The 22666-nt window shown below is 33.2% G+C and overlaps 1 long non-coding RNA gene across 1 annotated transcript; it reads right to left on the reverse strand.

Moving 5' to 3' along the window:
* Nucleotides 1-1087: 1087 nt before the first annotated feature.
* On the reverse strand, nucleotides 1088-10076 carry LOC141480726 (uncharacterized). The gene is made up of 2 exons (XR_012464520.1): nucleotides 9835-10076; nucleotides 1088-1527 (listed from the first exon to the last, which is right to left on the reverse strand). It is a non-coding gene; the product is annotated as an uncharacterized lncRNA (long non-coding RNA).
* Between the last annotated feature and the right edge of the window lie 12590 nt (nucleotides 10077-22666).

The raw sequence follows: 22666 nt of genomic DNA on the forward strand, positions 1-22666 counted from the left end.
ACAATTTAATTTCCAATAGTAGCCCATGAACTTCCCAGCCCATTCGTTTAGGACCCGGATACGTAGCAATATTTGTTTTCCCATTCAACCTTGACTCCATTTCCGGCAACTCCAGTTCCGCCCCGGCGCTAAGATATATCCTGATGTCCGCTGTACCCGCTACTCATTTTGTATTTCGTTCGAACGCCACTCTCGTCGAACAAAACAGATTCGGAGGCCAGTGCATAACGAGAAAACAACCCCAGGCGGTGCCTCGAAACGAAAATAAGTTGCGCTTACAAAGCTCTCGGCTGCGCTTCCTTTTATGTTTGGGACGACCAAAATTTAATCACGGCCCATAATTAGGCTCGGTACGGACGTGGCAGTGGCGTAACGACGGGCGATGCCTTCATTATCATTGATGATGAAACGGTCATCCTCGTGATTCGAAACACGTTTTCAGAGGAGTGTATCGCTCTGCATCGTGTCGGTGAGCGCAAAATAATAATAATAATATTACTTTATTTTCCTAATGACATGCAGAAACATGTACACAGTAAAAATGAAAATCTCAGACTGAAGAACATTATCTCGATTTAAAGAAATCTGGCTCTCCTATATTCATGAAGAAATATTTTTTTAAACTGAGAAACATATTCTTTCAAGTTGAATTTGAATCATTATTTCAAATGGACTGAATAAACGCTTCTTTTAAGTAAAACAAATATTCCACCAAGATTGTGCATACATTTCAATAGAAATAATCACATTAGCTCAAGAGAAGTAAGTATGCATTCTTCAGTCTGAGCGAAATTAATCTCGAAGCAAAACTATTTTGAATTTTGACAGAATAATAAGTTTACTTGGAAAATTATTTAAATGTCTCCGTATGAGAAATTAATTGTTTTCCTTTGAAGAGAAGCATTTTTCATTGAAACGCTTCTATTTGTATAAATCAAATAAACTCATTTACTTCATCAAAAATGAACTTATGCTTCTGTTTATAAACTGTCCCTCTCATTTGGATGTATTTAGTTACTTGAATTCAAAGTATCTCATCTATAATATGAACAGCTATAAGTGGTGAGGAAAGAAACTAAATAATACATTACATATCATGATTGGTTTATTTGAAGCAATTACAAATCATAAATATTATCCTGAAAGAGCATGTAATAGAAATTAAAACGTAATAGAGGACTGAATTTTCTTTGCTAATCTTTGCTTAAATATCATTTTCCAACCGCACACTTTTCAGAGATCATACAGTTATACAAATAACAGAAATAAATATTCAATAAGAAAACATATATAAAAAAAGGACATATTCTTGCCAAATTGCAAATTAACAAATAAAATAAAATCGAAGCCTATAAACAACATTACAACTCAGACAAGAAAATGAATTAATTTATTGTAATTTTACACAAATGAAGTTTTTGAAACTAGATGCCATTCTGGTAAATAACATTAAAAAAATCACTATCGTCGATCAAGTTCTGCATTCTGCTTTTGTTTATCCACAATTGCCGGAACATCACTTGGATTCTGAAACGAAAGAAGAAATCAGCACATCACCCTTAGCCACTATTTTAAATATATAGAAAGGTAAAAATATGAAAACAGCAGCCACTTGATAAAACATAATGTTTTTTCAATAAAACACTGTTAACGGAATAAACCCACTTAAATCCGTTAACCAACCCAATTGTTGTTCGCAAGGGAATGACAACCCTCGAAGTTTCAAACTTGTCTGAGGTCTTATTATTCAACATACGATTCCTAGCAAGTTAAAAGGTGCTTAAACATTATTTGATCAGAAAAATTGTCACGTAGGGTATACCTATCTCCCTTTCAGCCTCATGCAGAGAAGCATTTGGAAATGCATGAAAGTATCCCAAAACTGTTATACCATTGTCATCATCATCCACTTTAGTCTTCTTACGAATGATTTTTGGATGGAAGGTTCCATACAACCTACAGTTTTTTATTAGTCGATTTATCACATTATTATTATTCGGCTTCGGAAGTTGTGGATATCTTTCATGAAATACTCGGCATGTTCTACTTGCAATTCTATTGCACTTACCATAAATTATTAATAAATTCAAGAAATCTTCATTACTGTAACCTATTGGTAGCTATCACAATCAGTCAAAAACACCAACGAAAGTCTGACGTTAAATAATTGGTTTATTTATTTTTCCAAAGCACACTATTAAAAAATATTAATGTGTACTGTTGTACGTTAGAGACCAATACCTCAATGTATACAAATTGTAACTTTTTCTAAGTAGGTACATACCAATTTCGAATTGACTGATCTGAGACAGTTAAAAAACTGGATCAAAAAGAAATATTACTGGGTATAAAAAAAATGTTGAATATCCAAAATAAGTGATGAATTCAAAAAAACGAGCAAGAAAACCACGTCAGTTTCCGTTTGAAACTGTTTATCTCGAAAACGGTTCGAAATAGAAATAGTATTATCTGAACAAAGTTAATCTAAAATTTGATGTAAAGCTCAAAAATGTTGAAATATACAGGGTGTTCCATTTGAAAAAAATGAGTTCCACTCATTTTTCATGAGATCAAAGTATCTGCATTGTTTGAAGACCCTGTATGAGGAAAATGAAAATATGACTCGGAGTGAAGATCCTCATAGTATTACTCCACTCCATTTCAAAATTGATCGTTTTAGTGTAAGAGAGTTCAAGATTATCAGCATTTATAAAAGTTCCTGTTTGGTAAAAAAAATATCGAAAATAATGTATATCTTCTAAACGGTAATAGATAGATATAGGGAAATAGTATATGAATTTGTTGAGTGATAATGAATCATAATATGATATTATATACGGGATGTTCCATTTGAAAAATCAAAGAAGCCGCTACTTTATAGTAGAAGCGACAACGCCGCTTCGTCTGAAATATTTTAGGCGTGTAGGTCATATTGACTTATGCATACTGTGGAATTTTCAGGTTGATCCGTTGAATAGTTTGCCAGAAACGGCTAATTAACGCTCATCATGAAAAGCCCTGTATAGATAGTGACATTATTGATATCATCCTGCATAGGCTGCTTTAAGTATCTTTGGTTGAAGAGTTGAACTTACACCGTTTTGTCGGCATTGACTATAAATTTATTTGTGTGACACCATTTCATAAATTTTGTTCAGTTTCGACTGTTGTATAATTTTTGCGAATGAATTAACTTAAATCTCACTTCAAATAATTTAGAGCCCTACATTGTAGTTTTTTCCTGTTTTATCTTTCAACTTTATCCTCTGTGCTGAGTAATGTATCAAAGTTATTTCATTACACTAATTATTCTGAATAGTGTAATTATCTCCATGAATCTCATGGCAATAAACATTATTATCGTTATCATTTATCATCGAATGGAGCTATTTCAGTTCAATCTTTTCAATTATCATGATCCATCAGACAGTTTCTAGCAGCATGAAAAGTTGCTCTTGCTGAGAAAAAACAAACTTTTCGAATTCAATTTCGAAACGAGCTCTTTCTTTGATTTCGTCTCCATAAAGTATTCTAAGAATGAGGAAAATTTCAGACGACGTTGTTTACTCGCGATCTGAAATATCTACTGCGAAATTTTGTCGTAGGGAAAATCTCAAATGATGAATTTCAATTCATTTAAATCCTTTCAGGATGGTGTTTCTATTCAAAGGATTTATTTTCTCAATACGTCTTTCGTTTCAAAGCGACCTAACTTCTCAAAGCAAATATCTAACAAAGGAGAATGGAATTGAATATCAGGATACAAATGACTTGTTTTATCTTTGTTCTTTGTGATATATCAGTAAACATCGATTGCCTTCGACCGTTTTATGCTATGTGCAGATCATTTATGTCTTTGCTGGCGAAAAATTTTTTGACCCCTTTTTTTCGCAGGACAGGGTCAAGAGCATTTAGGTACGGGTTGAATGTTAATGTCGTTTGGTAGTTAGATCCCTCAGGAATCTCTGGGTGCTATAAATATAGTTGTCCACTCAAGTTGGAGATATCATTTACCAATCATTTTCTTGATATTCAATCTGAGAATAAGAAGAAGGAAACATCATCAATACTTTCTAAGCTAGGAAAAAGGAAATGATATCATTTCTTTTTAAGTTTTGCCATTTATGTTACCTTTGGAGAAAATTGAAATTATCTTGTCAGATACTTGTCAGCTCGATTGAATTATAAATTTATTGGATTCTGAACAAAAGAAAACTATGCCCATATTCCTAGAAATAACCCAACGATAGAGTAATACTGTTTTCAAGCCCACCGCAGGTCTTCTGCCAAACTCTCTAAGAATCTGTCTAGATTCTTTAGAGTTTGGACCATCCTCATACGAAACAAATATTTCATGAAATGTTTCACTATCATATTTGAAGGGAAACCCCTTGAAAGGAAATCTGGAAACCCTTTCCATATTGAAGGAGTATGAAGTCGACTCTCTGTACAGTGATTTCATAAACTGGTGTTGACTGTATGGAACAAATCTTTGATTATGAAGGACACCGCTCATAAAAATAATTATAAACAGGATAAAATATCCAACTCTTGCTCACACTATTATGATTTCGAACATCAACATGTTCATTGCTCATATCGCTTCAAACAGTTTGAATTATGAACCAACGAGTCGCAATTCTAACTGTTTTGTTGTTCTCATTGGATGATACGTCATTAAATTGAGACGTATTCAATTTCAATAATCATATTTCATGAAAAATAAAAACATACTACATAGGATTGTGGTTTGATCCAGACACTAAGCATATCAGCTATCTGAACCAGACTTCTTATAACGTCCTCAGGTAGCTGTTTCCAAATCATTATTTGCTCAACACAAACTTAAAACTTTGACCTGCTCCAAAACAGTCGTATGCTCTGCGACTACAGCGTATTAAGAAAACGTTTCTCGTTTGGTGTCCGGAAATGTAACCATATTGACCGTATATCCTCATCTATGCAAGAATCTGGGTATGTAAAAGTTGAGAAACTTGGAACACTGCATGTACTCACCAACACACATAAAGTGCTGATATCTGGTCAACTTGATTACTTACTGAAGAAGCTTGGAACATTCTCAACAATTGATAGTTTCACCACACGGAACAGTTCAGTTTCAGTCATCCCCGAACACAAATATTCCATCTTCTCCCGCTACTTCTCGTATGATTTGAGTTTCGATCTTATACAATTGAAAACTTCAGAAAAATACTGAAGACTTACTCAAATGTCTAGTATATTGTCCGTTCCCAACCTTGGCAATACAAAAAGGAATTTTCTACAGCGATTAACTAATTTCCTGATCTTTTCATCGCTGTATCGCTGTTAACCCGACTTTTTATTTGTTATTATTTTTTTGCGGCTTCAACTGCTAGGTTATAAGCCGCGTACTTGTTTTTTTTTTTTTAATTTCATCTATTATATTTGCGGTTTTTGAAAATGCCATCAGATTGCTCAACGTTCATCTGTCATCACATAGAATTTCTTTCATTGTCCCAATTATGATATATTGTCTCTTGGTTTCCTCATATTCTGGACATTCTACAAGTATATGTTGTACTGTTAGTACTGTTTGGCATGTAATCCATGGAGGTTGTTGATCTTCTAGGAGCAAGTAAAAGTGGTGTAATTTTTGTATGGCCAATTCGCAGACGTGTGCGGACAACTTGTTCTTTTCTAGTCAATTTCAATGGTGAGATTCGCCTATCCACACTTGGTTTTGAGCATTTGAGTTTCGCTTTTTGTTATTATTATTCAATTATGAAAAACAACCCTGGCTGTTACTCTGCCTATTCACCTTTATACATGGTGAATAAATACGTATTATTATTATAGGATACTTAGTCAACTACTAGATATAGAGATGAAAGAAAGCTGGGCAGTAACTAGCGCTTTCTGGTAATGAGGCATTGGCAAACATTTTTGAAAGATAAATAGAATGCTTTGTACATGTTCATGGCCATTGCCAGAAATCTTTCTCATTTTTCGATAGAGCCTGGCCGCGCATATGCGACATACTATGATTTCCTCCAGTTAACGACATCAATATTTACCTTCAATTCCATAACTTCAGATGTAGGAGGTAGCAACTATTATTTTATAAAAATTGGACCTAGCTTTCGTGGTGGGATTTCCCCATACTGTATAAAACCTCGAAGACCAGTACCTCGATAAAATTCTTTCAGATCTCAATATCTTTCATTGAACTTGTTCTGGTGGCTTCGTTCTGACATTTAGATCTGAGTAGATCTTCACTACACCAACGTGGCACTTCTACATAATTGTTTTTCCAGTTAACGATCACAAAAGCAACGTTTGCACTGTTTTCGTTTGATCAGGATAAGTTGTGTTGTTATTATAGCGTTTGTACTTTCTCACTATGTTTTTTGAAATTGTATAAATGAAGTTTGAACCGAATCCTTTTTTTTTTTCTAGAAAGAAGCTTTTATATTCTACCTGTACCATAGTAGTTCTGAACAGAGACAATACAGTTATTAAATATGAATTTTGCTTTCTGCTGAAGTTGATAGTTGAAAACTATCATCGTGGTCGAACTAGAGAATTTAAAAAACTACTCCTATGTTCTTTCACTACTTTGGAAAAGGTTCTCCCCGTTTGGTCAACATTCAGTTTTGGACAAAAACCACAAGTCAAATTATATATGCCTCATACTGAATTTTGTCTCGATTGTTTTTTCATAAATGTTCTTAAATCATGTCTGTTGAGCCACATCTGAGTCTTTTTCCTCAAGTACCGACCAATTCAAGTTGAAAGTACCGCAGAACTGCTAAAATAATTATTACTTTAGTGAAGTTTCAGTATTTCTCTGTATTGAAATAAACACTTCATCATTCCTGAACATATCTTTTATTAGCAGATGTGAATATCTTTTTGTCGACCATTAAAAATGAATAAACATTTTTCACAACATGTGATATCAAATCAAGAGTCACCTGATTAAATCGTTTTGGGAGATCCGCAAATATCATTTCAACGTGACAATATTTCGTCGTTAATTGTTGCTTTCATTTCTCTGCCAACTCTTGGGATCATTCGTAAACACTATTGAATTCCTTTTATACTGTTATAAATGCTAACTATTATAAACTTCGTTGAGAGGCAGACTATATAGAGATAATGGATAGGCTACATGCAGTCTGCGATGTGGACAAAAATAAAATTTCACATTGTGGTCGGTGACAATGTCAACGACTTGCGGGTCCTGCAACGTGAGTTTCGTAAGAATGCCAGGTACACAAAACTGAGGATCTTGGTACTACTTACTTACTTACTAGATGAGATTAGCGAATATTTGGGAGAAGCAGAGGAATTGGATTTTATAGCCGTTGGTTGATGACGATAACATAAAAAGTTATGCAGGATAAGACATTTTTTCGCTGTGACTTGCTAGGAAGGCTAATCAATCATATGTTGAAAATATTTTTATGCTATTATGAAAATTGCAGCCGTTAAATTCTGGGGATGAAAGTTACGGTGGATATGACGATAATACTGGCAAAACCATACAATACAACTGTTAACTTTTGAAATTGAAATTGAAACGTTCGTGAAATTAGGTAAAAGAGACTTATGGAAAAAATGAAGAAGTAACAAGAAGATTTATTGCGATTCAAAATAAAATTATTGAAGCTTGAAAATATCTAAAGTTTAAAGAAGAAATGAGAATCTCCTAGGGGCAGGATGTAAAAAAAATCCCCACAGTTTATGTATGGATGAATATTAGTCGGTACATAACAGATTCCTCAGGTTTGAAAAAAAATTGTGCTATAATTTGTGATGATTTGGAATATATAAAATAACTTAATTGATTCAAGGTTTTACGTTACCTGATGAAAAATTTATTTTATATACATGATTTGTTCATGTTCATGCCTGATTCTGTCAGTTGTTTGTTGATTTTCAATTGATGTTCTATAATCAATCTTCATGATTTGAAGTGCTAGGAATCGTGTTTCAAAAGTTGAGGCCTTGGTAATCCTGAATTCGGGGGCGATAAATGATTGATGAAATAACAGATTTTGGATATATTTTTTGAAAAGATCCATGTAATTAGTATTTGTGAATTTCGTGTTTATTTGATTTGCTTGTTGTTTTAGTGCTTTTCCACAAAAAGTTATATGGAGAAATAACTCCATTTTGAATATTTTGTGAGGATAATTTTCAATTATAGAATGACCAATTGAGGAAGAACAATTTAGTATATTTCGATCGTTTTTATAACTTCTATTGTATTTTCGTTTTGTGTTCTTCAATATTGAATTCTCATTTTCACGAAAATTCACATTCATGTTTTTATTTCGATGAATATGAACAAAATATACAATTTTAAAATACCAAAGTGATTTTGATTTAAATAGAAAAATACAAAGAAAACAATACTAGAAGCAAAAATTAAATTGAGCCTCTTTAAATCATGTTCCAGAAAATTCATGATTCTATACCACGAAAAAAGGAATATGAAAAATTTGTTGCATCAGATAGAATATTTTCTGAATTTAAAAAATGTATTTTTCATAAAACTTTGTTGAAACAATTTTTGAAAATTTATAAACCATGTGATTAGACTCTTTCCATTTGTAACATGAGATTTTTTCATCTGCGGAAATAGATTCATTTAATTTTGTTGTAAAAGTAACATTTCACCTAATTAATTTTTCCGTCTTGCTTCATTTTTCAATTGAATCATCAATGTCCAATATCCAATGATTTGGTTATGAATTGCTTCCTATAAATAATATTTCTAAGGAAAAAAATGCTCACCAATACATCAGATATTAACATCGATAATAAATCTGCCAAACTTTTTTCCATGATGTACTTTTATGAAGTTTTTTCTAGTTACCCTTTCCTTTTCCGAAATACAAACAATTCAAATTTGTTATATATGATTCGAGTGTTGTTCAAGTACAACCATTTAAAAAAACATATTATAAATATTGATATTTTTCATACCTCCGCTTATTCTTTGAAGTACCATTCAAAGTTATATATATATATATATATATATATATATATATATATATATCTCGTAATACTTTTGGTAGCTATTAGGAGCTGTCTAGGTTTTGAGATTCGATGTATTTTTGTAATTTTCTTCATTATTATTCATAGGGCAAATTGATGTATTTCTTTGATGGTAATGTTCGCTGTCAGAAAAATTACCACATATTATAATGTCAATTGAAAGTTAATATTAGTATATTTCCTGATGAAAAAATGAAATGATATTCATATATTTTTCGAGCATCTTCAGCAAGTTCAATATTTTCATCAAAACTGTTGTAGCAAGTCATTGATGTAGAAAAGAACATTCTAAATGCATAAAATAATCTATCTTGGGGGAATATATTAATTAAACTGATTTTCACTTCATAGTTTGAAAAACTAATATGTTTTAATATTTTTATTTATTTTCTTTTTCTGGCGCAAGGAAATTCAATAATATACCTAGTTTTCGTGCCACACAACAAAACGATTTCTGAGTAATTCAAATAGCAGAGTTGTGTTGAAGCGCAGAAAAAGTATTAATAGCAAAATTGTGTATGGAAGTTCAATTATTCAAAAGATTTGAGTATTTGATACGTTTTGAGTTTTTTGGAAAGGTGTTCACTTCTTCGAACAGAAACTATTTACTATAAATTTTATAAATGTTTTTTCGAGAGGCTTAATTTTTCACCCAACTATATCGATTTCAATTCATTTTCTGCCAAAACAGTCATGAATATTTCCAAATTCCAAAATTCAGTCATGAATATATCCAAACTCCAAAATTCATTATTATTTTTATATTTGCTTAACAGAAGCACTTACATCGCCTTATTTTTCTTGTTCTTTCTCTGACGCGCCGTAGTTTGCAATGTCAACCACAGCTGGTTGAAGGGGACCAAATAATCAAAAATCAAATTTGACCCGGTTTCAACCAGCTAAAGCTGCACATCGCCTGAGGGGGTGGCATCTTGATCTCTTGGGGAAGTCGCACAGGTGGCGGTGAAACGTAACGGGGGAGCCCTAAGAAGGCCAGGAATGCCGCGGTAACCGAAGCCGCGGTTGCTATTTTCGTTCTCGCTGAATCTGGCCTGGTGCACACCACGTCGTCTTCGGTTTCGCCGCGACGCGCACAGAACGCGAGCCCGGAGGCGGCACAAGGCCGCTCGAGACACTCACCGACTAAGGGATGAACCGCCGCCGTGGCCGGCTGAGCCGTCGAGGTGTCACCTTCTACGGGAGGCCGACGGACGTCGCGAACGAGGACCAGATCTCGACTGAGCCAGCACCGTGCCGCCGGCACAGCATCGCGACGCGACTTGAGCTGGTAGCGCGGGCCATGCGCGCCCGGCGCATCCTCTATGGGCACACCCACCGACGTCCACCCGCCGCTCCCCAGCCGCCGCCGCCGCGTTCTTGCACATTCTCGACCCCTCCGAAAAATCAACCCGATTACCTATTCGCGAATGCCGGACACTGACTTCGGGGCAGAGGCGAATTTACGGGGTGTCGTGGAGGATACTCTTCCGTGAACCACTCGAAAGCTGCTCCAAAAAGTTCATTTTAATAGTTGCCAATTACACTTTAAATTATTCAGCATTCACATGAAATTATCTGTTGAATACTCTAAACAACGATGTCATACATAGCCACATAATAGCCAGATGATTTATAACCCAAGCCCTTCAACGTAATAGAAATACCGATCAGTCTCAGTGAATTAAGGGTCAAGCCCAATGTATATACTTTGTATATATCTATATATCTCATCTATCTCTATCTATCTATCTATCTCCAAATGTAATCTAATGTCTTACTCACATCTAGGAATAGTGTCACATTTCATCTCAACACTCCGCGTACACATATAATGAAAAAATCTCCAATTTATACAATGTGCGATACCTCTAATTATGTTCTGTTGTAATGTCCTAGATATATTCAACTGCCAGATTATACAAATCAAAAGACATTTCTCAGCTAACTGACAGTTCTGTTTTTATTTTTTTTTTATATAGATTCACAATTTATATTATGTGAGTACATATCTGTGAATGCCACTGTTACTTTCTGTTCTATAATTGGGTTCATCCTGTAGAATAGTGTATGAAATACATCTCTTTAAAATCTGTTTAAAACCTGTTTTTCCATTAATTAGCTGTTGCCCTCATACGAACGACAATTCTCAGAAGTTGAGAAACTTGTGCGAGCTAAGGGCTAACGAGGTCTTACCTTTTAACGAGTGATTCCTAAATAAATAAAGTATATTCATTGGACTTATAATAAGAGGAAGGTTACTTTGTGAACATTTTAACATTTTGTAGTCCAAATTCTGTCCAACTCTTAATAATGAATTGAACACTCCGAGCAATGATATTTTATGTAGCAACAATTTTATACCAATTGTCCATCATAATTCATAACTTCAGCTCTTCATCGAAACAAAAACAGAACAAAATAATTCACTCTATGACTCATGAGTCAAGCCTGTTAAATATTATTATGAAGAAGGTCACAATTTCAGCTCTTCATTGTAACATATATGACTATCTGACTTAATGACTCACAGTTCAAGAGCAAATTGAATATACGATATTGAGAAAAAGTAGGTCAACTTTGTAAAAATATATTGTTCAAATTATGTTCAACACCCGAATCTTTGGAATGCTTTATTCAGCAATATCTAGTTTTCTTCTTCAAATAGCCAAAAATAATTCATAACTTCAGCTCTTCAATGTATCAAAAATGATGTACTGTCTCATTGACTCATAAGTCAAACAAACGATATTAGGAAGAACAGGGCTACTTTGTAGTCCATAGTACCCTGTGTACCCCTTGCACTGATAATAATTTTTCAAATACTCTATATAACATTTGATATTTTATGTAGCAACAATTGAAAATAATTCATAACTTCAACTTTTCGACATTACAAAATTGTTCAACTGACTCAATAAGTCAAGCCTATGGAATATACATATTGAAGAGAAAAAGGTCGCTTTATAAAAGTGATATTGTTCAAACTCTGTCCTAATTAATAAATATATTGAACGCTAAGTACAACATTATATTATGTAGCAACAATTTCATCTTCAGTGTCTAAGATTACGGAAACCTATTCAATATATCAAAATTGCTGAACTGACTCACGAGGAGAAACTCTTCAAATATATGAAGGAGAAGGAGATTACTTTGTGATAGTTATGTTGTAATATAGTTCAAGTTCTGTCCTGATTAATAATATATTGAACGCTAAGTATATCGTTATTATATATAGCAACAATTTCATCTTCATTGTCCAAAATAATGGACACCTCATCAATATATCAAAATTGCAGAACTGACTCACGAGGAAAAAGCCTTTAAACATATGATATTGGGGAGAAGGAGATTACTTTGTGACAGTTATGTGGTATTATAGTTTAAGTTATGTCCTAATTAATAATATATTGAATGCTAAATACAACTTTATATTATATAGCAACAATTTCATCTTCATTGTCCAAAATAATGGACAGCTCATCAATATATCAAAATTGCTGAATTGACTCACAAGGAGAACCCTTCAAACATATGATATTGAGGAGAAGGAGATTACTTTGTCACAGTTATGTAGTTCTAAAACGGTCCATAATCTAAATTTATTGAACACACTATATAATTATATCTCATGTATCAAAAATTCCATTTCAATTGGCCAAAAAAAATAACGTCAGCTCATCGATATAATGAATGTACTGACGCGATGACTCATGAGACAATAATAATAGTGACATGCAGAAATATGTATAGAATCGCTCAAAAATTACTGACCTAAGACTAAGAAACTAAGAAAATAGCACTAACACTAAGACTAAAACTCGAGGACTAAAATCCACCTTTTAACAGATACTTTCTAAGACCTTATTTCAATGCTTTCCAAGTTACAGATGATTAAATTTCAGCCGGAAGTTTATTGAACATTTGCCGAATCACAGTGGGTGACCTAAATAAAAGATTAGTCCATTAAATATGTGATGATAAGGTATTGATACTTTTACTTAATCATCTATTGTATCAATTTATCGTATTATATCTTTTTTAACAAATTTTTATCCATACATTTATAGTTTCTCAAACTTTATCAATAAGTTGTATAATAATATATATAATGAAATAAATATGTTGAACTCCAGGAGGGTTTACCCTGTATGTGTTTCTTCAGACAAGGTATACTTCAATTAATTGATTGAAGGCCCAGTTCAAATATAGTTCATGTTGGTTCCAATAACCTAGTTCTTTTACCCATATAAACGAAGTTTTACTGAATCGTCAATTTTGGCAGTTATAATCCAAGCTTACTTGAAATCGAACGTTACCTAACTCCGAAATATATAAATTGATGGATTTAGCTGTTACTACGTGGTAGGAAATCATAATGAAGTAAAGTGAATTGAAAACTTTCTATGTTTTTCACCACTGTTTATTTGTAACTAATGTTACTGCAGTTTTGTCCTATTAAGAAGGACATTTCCAAGTATAAGTATGAGTTTAAAGTATAAGGTTGCAAATATCCTTATAGGACGAAACTTCAGTAACTTTACTTACAAATAAAAGTAGTAAATAATATAGACAGTTTCAATTCTCTTTTCTTCATTCCGAAATATATATTTGAATTCCCATCATTTTTGAAGTCAGAATTCACTCATCTTCACTTGACACATTCTGAAATAAGGATTAACCGTAAATTGCCGATGAAAATAAAAAATTCTTCGATGTCATAAATGTTAGACGATTTCTGCAAAATTATAGAAACGAGCACAATCACTTTAACACATGGAATGATTTCATTTTAACATGCAATGAGATGTTCCTTCCAGCTGCAGTTTTTTTTTACAATGTTGATGAAGGTACGGTTAGTTGTTTAGCAGGGAATGTTACAGAAGTGATTTCCAACCCGTATGAGAAGTATTTGAAAATGCATGAGACTGAAGAGGATATCAAAATATTTCTTTTTCTTTTCCCATAATATCGCCAGATTTTTCAAAAGTATTCTCGAACAGAAAGGGTGGACCAATTGGAAAATACATCATTCATTTGTAAATATTGCCTACCTTTCAACATGAGGAGTTTAGTCAGTACCTTGCTTTGTTAATTATCTTTTGTTCAATTTTCGAATAAAATTATGAGTTGGTTTAATGTGAACTGAGCTCTGACTTCGATTATACAGCTGGTCAAATATCACTTCCTAGAAGTTCTGTTGAGAAATATTGACTCTAAAATACGTTGAAATCTATAGTGATTGATGAATCAATGTATCACCTGAAGAATATCAAGTGGTTCGATCATTTATCAATCTTCTTCTCGCAGGAAGTAATATGTAATTTACTCCTGGTTGAATGTACTTAGTTCAAAACGAGTTGTTTTCCTCATGTTGAAAAATTCAGTAGTTGATGTTGTGATTATATCAAGGTTGGATTATATATGAGAGAATTATCAATGATCGCTTTTCTAGTGAGGAAAACAAGTTTCACAATGAAACTCAAGGTTTTATCGAACAAGTTATCATCATTATGGTGTAGCTATAACGAAAATCAGTATAAGTTGCATTATATTGCTAGTGGATCAACTATTGAATAACTAACTTATTGAAAATAATCAAAATTATTATTTCAATACGGTTTCTTCGATCGAAAATGAAAAATCATGGATTTCATCAACAGTTCAGTTTCATTATTTTATTGTGGGAAAGTTATTTTCATTAGACTGATTTTGAGCAAGAAGTTATTATTTTCTCTATCGAAATTTCTCAATATATATTATTCATCAAGTAAATATTTCAAAAAATTGTTTCGACTATCGACTATCAGTTCAATTATCCGTACAAAATATTTCTAGGTTAAGTTGAAAAGCAGCCTAGGCTGATACTTCACCTTTTCATTGACCCTTAATTATTATTCTAAATTTTTGTATTCCATTTTTTATATTATGTCGATGAATAAAGACGATTATTATTATTATTATCATTATTTCGAAATAATTGCAAAATCACACTTGTGAATACATTCAGAAAAAAATTTCACCTATTGATTTTGATACTGAACCATACAGTTTTTCAGTAAAAATACATTAGTCGATGTGTAATTTTACATTTCAGAAGCGATACATTTTTTCTTATGTTTCAATTTTACTCAACTTTATGGCACTAATCTTGAAATTTCCATATTATAGGAATTAATGAATTGAAATTGAATTGAAAATCTGAATTTTCTACAATCGAATCGTTGATATGGATAATTACTGCATCTTTTTTCATAATCTTCGTTTTTTCCAAGTGTTGGTAAAATAAATCTATGATATAGGTATTACAGTACAAATGAAATCGTTATCCGAATTCAAATCAAACGGAAACCTGTAAGTTTCAGTAACTTCCAGTAAAAATATTTTCATCGTTCACTTTTCAATCTCTGCTGATACACCAATTCTACGTGGAAATCGGAATTAATTTGCAATTCAAATTTCCATCGAATCCCAATAATTATTATAACAGACTGTGTTTTGTTTGTATCACCCTTTGTTTGCATTTCATTTCCGGAAATTTAATATATGTTTTCGAAAACATTCAAGCACGTGAAAACTCCGTATTTAGTTTCAATTTCCACATGGAAAGTAGCTTACCAACCATTCATGCTGTTGATATTGTAGATATCTCTCAGACCAATACGAAACGATAATGAAGAATGATAATTTTAATGTTTATTGAAATGAGTTTGTACACTTGCTCTTCCTTTCTTAGGTTAATGTTAATTGATTTATTTCACATTTTCAACATAAATTAGGTAGGTGAAACTCAGGTGCTTGAAATTCAGGAACTTCTCATTGTAAAAATACATATAAAGCATTGAATATGTGGATTTCAGTTGGTATAGACACGCCTGAAGAAGCCATTGTATGGCGAAACACGTGTTGCGTTTTTGTAAAACTGTTTAGTTCAAATCTCACAATGAAGTGTTTCTTGAATATGATAATTTATCATTAAATGACATTTTTCGTCAAGGTGTTAATGTTTTTGATTGTTTTTTGGGGTTTAATCTTTTTACAATCTGACTCTTGGACTCTTCAGTTGTCTAGTGATTCAGCTTTGTTTATTTTCATTTTGTGGAAGGTTGAAAAAACCATAACAAACGCAGTTTCTCAGTTATGGAATCTAAAATGAGATTAGTGGATTTCGAAGCAGCCATCATTTTATTTCGATGGGGTATTGAACCACCTTTCATATTTATTTCTACAACAAAAATCTAGATAATCTTCAGTTCTTAGTTCATCGATTCTTTTCAAAAATATTATTTGAAATCAAGTAAATTTTATTTTTCACATATTATAATCAACGTGGTATTGTGGTCACAGCAAATTCCAGACGTAGCAGACATTTTCAAAAGTTTCCTTAAATTTGATGAACTAACATTGAATTTCTGTAAAATTGAAATCCTATTCAACAATTCGATGATTGCTCAACTACACCTCAGTAAATTTAAAAAAGGAATGTTTTCAGAAGAAATCAATTTTTTGATAAAAAAGCTTCTCTCCAAAAATACAACTTAATGAGTTTGGCCATCGCAGAAACAATCCTTGTACAAAGAAAAACAAATCCTCACACTCTCAAATGGGAAGATCTCCGACATATTGATTTCGAAGTATATATTTCTTATCAATTCGAAGCAAAACATATCAAAAAAACGGGGGTATATTTTCGATAAGTTTGTTGGGGGTTGAAAGAGACAACCAATATGTCTTGGCACAATCAGGTCGCTGGAATTGCAAAGGCTCCTTCTCAAAAGCTTGGAACACTGTCCCGAACCAAAAAACTGTACACACCTCAGCAACTTCTGATGCTTTATAAAGCTCAGATCAGACTATTTTTGGAGTATTGTTCTCATGTATGGAGCTCGGCCCCCCAAACATACCCTGACTTTGCTGGATTCCACCTGCTCATCCTTTTGAGGTTCAACTAAGTACATCTCGAACTCCACTGTTTAAGAACTGTTTCGTCTGGAGAACTCCGTTTATGTGAAATAAACTTCCTGAGAACGGTTTTCCAAATAGATTTCTCCTGTAGTGCTTGTGTTTTGTGCTTGAAAGAAGTGATTTTTCTATAATTCAACGTCAATATAGAAGTAGTTGTTTGGAATTATAAATTTGATAAGACCTCTAAGGAATTTGAAATCCGTGAAAGGGATTGCCATCAATGAAGATCTAAACTGTTCTTATAGTTCACATCAAATGATTTCAAGATTTTGGGTATTGAGTCTACAGATTTACTTTACTTTTGTTTTTTCAACCTATTCTAGGCTTATAAAGGGTTACTGGAGGGCAACAAAAAACCTCATTCTGAATAGGAGTTTCTTCACCAAACATTAACAGTCATGAGTATTTGAAATGATTTTCATCTGGTCTTCATAACCGTGATTTTGAGAAGAACCTACGGCTCATTCAACATGTGTAGAATTTCAACTGTTTTATATTATTTGATCCTTATTCATGACTTATTTTTTGTTATGTTATCTAAAAATACCAATGGAATTTGGTTTAAATATGTCTATATCCCTCCACGTTAGAGGTTTGATTTCAGATGTCTTGAAGTATAGACAAAGTTGAAACCTTGAAAGTGACTTGAAAGTTACTGAAATAGAAACTTGTAAGAGTAAAAAATTCAGAGTGAATTACCGAAAAAAGAAATATAAAATTATCAAATAATATATAATATCAAAACTTGGTAAAAACGAAGTGATGATTTCATGATCAAATAAGATATTCTAGTGAAATATGAAGGCATCAAAACTAGAGAAAACCGAAAGAAAAGCCATTGAATTAATTATTTGTGAAATTTGTTGACTTGTGAGATTTAAAAAGTGTTGGGGAACTCGCTTTTTTTATATTGTCTGGTAGGCCATTGAAGAAACGGCAGCCAGCATTATTCGGTGACTTTTTATAAAACGAAAGTTTTGGTATTTTTTGAAAATATCCCTACAAGAGTTGCAACTTTTTATGCCAAATATTAGTCTGAGTATACACTTTTGAGCAACAAACACTCTAGCGATCACAGATGCCTGTCCCCACGCTATAATATTATAAGATATAGCTGAATATACCAATGCGTAATATATTTGAAGAAGTGAGTTAATGTTTAGCATATTCTTCAGATCAACAAGTATATAAAAGCTTTTATTCAATTTTTTACAAACGAAATTAATTTGTTCTTCCCATGAGAGGTTGCAGTCAATGTATATGCCTAGGAGTTGTGACGATATAGAGGTTTTCAAAGCAATATATTTAAATTCATATACGTAGTTTATTGGAGGTCTATTCTTTGTGTGATATTCTATTACTACAGTTTTGCTGTTATTAATGATCAACATATTTTTCATGCAGTAATTTGGGAAATCATTCAGCACCAGATCTGCTTCTGATTTCATTTCATGTGCGTCAACTCCGGAGACCACAATGGTGGTGTCGTCCGCATACATAAAGGTTTTACCACTACTAATGTGCTCAGGAAGGTCATTCACATATGTTGAAAAAATTAAGGGGCCTAGAACACTTCCTTGGGGAGTTCCAAGTTCAAGGGAGTATTCGTCTGATTTTATGTTATCAATTTTGACGATCATTTTTCTATTCTCCGGGTGGGACGTTATCCAGCTATTTATTGGACCACGTAATCTAAGTTTATCAATTTTTTCTGATACCAACCTTCGATCCACTGTATCGAATGATAGTGAAACGACATACTCACCCTTATCAAGGCAATCGTTGATGTGTTGTATTAAGTTGGTGATTTCAGTCTCCGTTGAAAAACCTGGGCGAAAACCGTGTTGACAGGTGCTGAGTATGATAACATTAATTCCAAGAAACAAGCAATGTTTATGATTGGGAAAATGTCACAAATAAAAAAAATGTACTAACTGATATATAACAAAAATCGAAAAATTCAAAAATTTTTAGATTACTAGGAATTTTGTCATATGAATAAATCCATCATGAAAATATGTATTTGGATGAAGTTGTGATCATAATTTAAATTGACTTATTAAAAAAAATTTTGATGAATATTTTGTATTATTTTATACATCATTGTTGAACCTGCTTATTTTCCAACGGTAAATTCTCTTAACATTAAGTGAATTTGATGTTTAACATCGCGTTATAGATAAAACTCATCTCCAGCGATTCAACTTCAAAGTGAATCGCTACTTTCGCACAGACACCGCTCTTAGAGCGTCTTGAAGATTTTCCTGAAATGTTTGTGTTATGCCCTTAAAAAATCCAAGAATAGTTTTATGAAAATTTCTTTGTGTGAAGTCAGGACAGAATAAAAAAAATCATGAATAAATTTACTAATACAAAAATTACATGATTTCAATATCATGCTTTTACTAAAAAATACACAAACTCATGTATTTTTCGTCAAATCATCACTTTCAGTAGATATATATCAAAACTTAAAGTGCTATCATCGTGGTTTTTTTCAATTTCAGATACTTGAATAAAACGTTTTTGACAAGTCAGTCGGTGTAGGATTTCTTCTTGTTTACTATTATGTGGATGAAACATTTTTTACTGTGAAAATTTAATGAAATTCCAACTTCTAATATAGACCGTAGAAACGAGAATTTCCACCAAACCGAATCTTCATTGAAAAACGCGATACTCACCCAAAGGAACGAACGAAAATCGCCGACGCATCGCCTAAAAAATCACCGTTCAAAAATAGACGCGTCCGCGTGACGTTTCGTCATATTTTCTTTCGATTTTCGCGAGTCGCACAATGTTTTTAATTTGTGAAACGCGCGGCCGGGCCGGTTCGTCAATTTTGGCACTGATGATGAACTTGAACGGAGAAAGTGAAAGACTGGATAGCGCCTACAATTTCGCAACCGCGTGTCTCAGCCTTGTGGATGAATCGGCGATTTTGCGTTTGCGGCGTCAAGGCGCTTGCGTCGCGCAGGGGCGGCAACTAAGGGGTTTATAGTCGATGTTTGGGCTAAAATTCGCAAATGGAAATATATTCGATGTAGGTTAATTGATTTATGTCCACAAAAATGGTGGTGAGGATTTGTTAATAGGATTATGCTCTGCTGTCCATATATAATTATATACATCACTCATGATGTGAATGAATGTTTGAATCGTTGTTACTTTCCTGAAAATTTGGTAGCGCGCTTATGTTCTGCCATTAGCAAAAATCAGTAACCCATTGAAACAATCATTTACGAAGCATAAATGGACTACCAACTGCCCCCATATATCCCTTCAACATTTGGAAGCTGCAAATGACGTAATCGATGATATTTCGCAGTGGACTGACTTATCGGAGATATGAATAAGTTTAAGTGGCCAAAAATACAATGTTAACAAATAATTCTATCGAATTTTTTACCAATTATTGAATGTTAACTAATCAGTTGTATACACAGATTTTTCAAAGGCATTTGACCGAGTAAACCACAATTTGTTGTTGCATAAACTAAACGCTTTGAGTATTCAAGAAAACATTCTGAAATGGATTAAAAATCATCTATCCTGCAGAGTACAATTTGTAAAATATGGTTACTCAGTATCTTCCTCAATCACAGTTTCATTTGGTGTACCACAGGGTTCTCATTTAGGGCCATTGCTTTTTCAACCAATTTGTAAATAACTTGAAAGATGTTATTCTTTATAGTGCATTTCTTTTGTTTGCTTATGACCTGAAGATGTTTAATGTTATTCATGACTCAACTGATACAGAATTATTACAGTACGATTTATCTAACTTTGTTTGCTGGTGTGATATAAATCTACTGCAATTAAATATAGACAAATGTCAAAAATTTATTTTTTTTACAAAACAAAAATCCCATTAACCGGCCATATTGACTCAATCAATCAGAACTGAAAACAACAAACAATCAGAACTGAAAACAACAAACAATCAGAGATTTAGGAATCACTTTCGACCCAAATATGTCATTTAAACCCCACATTGCAAATATTACTTCTAAAGCACTAAACATGTTAGGTTTCATTCTTAGATCTGCAAATCATATAAAATCATATATTATTCAATTTTCCACAATTTGGTGCTCTTCATATCATGTGGATATTGACTTGCTTGAAAGTGTTCAAAATAAGTTTTCAAGGTACTATGCATATAAACTGGGATATCATAATGGTGAATATGACTATAAAATTATATTGGACATTCTTAACTGGAATACTCTGGCTCATAGAAGATTATAATACTATACTAATTCATAAAATAATCAATGTAGCAACTTGTCGAACTTATATAACTTTAAATGTCAATCCAAGAACAAGAAATTCGGAAATCTTCAGAGTACCCTTTTGTAGCACCAGCTGTGGCCGGAATGAATCTGTAGATAGAATTTTGAGACTTGCAAATACATAAAATGTAGATTTAGTATTTTTTAATTCTTCATTGGAAACATTTAAAAAGACTTTGTAATTCATTAACTTATTTTTACGATTTTTTTTTATTTTATTTTATGTATTTGTTCCTTAAACCTAGCGTAGATTACTGTTGAATACATATGTGTGAACTTGTTAATTATTTTGTAAAAAATAGGCATTGCCGTAAATAAATAAGTTCCATGGCCTGTAACAATTTTTTGAATTGTGTGAAAGCTTCACCCCGGGTGTTCCTAAAGGTTCTGTGAGGTCTTTAGCTGACCTCAAACTTTGTTTGTCTCTAAATCCGGTCTGTAACATTTTTAACATAGGGAAGGGAAGTTTTCCCTTGAACAGCCTAGCTAGGGTTACTTTAACATTCTTTCTCCTAGATCGTATGACCTGCTCGAATTCTCTTTCACTAGATCCATTTTCTTTCAAAGCATTTTTCAGGTGATTGAGTTCCTCAGGCTCACAAATACGTTGTGCTCTCTCAACCAACGTTTTAATTTCCCCCTCTTTTTTAGTGTGGCTGGTGGTTAGAGTTTTTGTTCAGGTACTTGTTTTTGTGTGTTGGTTTCCTGTACGTCTGTTCACAAGACCATCCAAGAAGGCAAGAATCCCTTGGGTTTCTCGTACCATTGTGAGTTGGATTTTTGTGTCTAGATGATTAGGATATAACAGATATTTGTTTAGTGTATCTCTTCGCCATCTTGCCATACCATAAACCTAGCGCAGCCTACAAAATGGTTCCACAGCCGCTTGCTCTAAGGCCCGTTGTACAAAATTTTCCTTGAAAAAATTTGCCACCGCCCGACTGATAGACTGCCCATCGAGGTACCATCTGTTTGTATGAAGGCTATTTTCTGGGTTTTCTGGTCGTGGTCTGTAGGTTTTTATGCCCTGCGTTTCGTTCACTTCTGCGGTAGAGATTTTCAAAGGCGACTTGGTAACCGTTGCAATACCTGAGGTTGTGCTCTCGTTCTTGTTTCTGTTGTATTTAACGCGTTAACTACTATTTCCGTACTGGCTGCTCTATTTGTATTGTTCTTAATTGTATCACCTGTTCGTGTACCTCTAAGGACAGGTAGTCAGCTTTTATCAATATGTATCGTCTCTTCTTTTCTATTGAAGTTATCTCTTTGCTTTTGCTCTCTATATATTCTTGGGTAATAATTTTGGGTACTATTCGTTTTACTGTGTCTTCTAATGATGTAATGTGGGTACCTTCTTT

Source organism: Leptinotarsa decemlineata, unplaced genomic scaffold, assembly GCF_025532065.1.
Source record: "Leptinotarsa decemlineata unplaced genomic scaffold, Ldec_3_MD MMD2_tig00000008_RagTag_RagTag, whole genome shotgun sequence".
Lineage (NCBI taxonomy): Eukaryota > Metazoa > Arthropoda > Insecta > Coleoptera > Chrysomelidae > Leptinotarsa > Leptinotarsa decemlineata.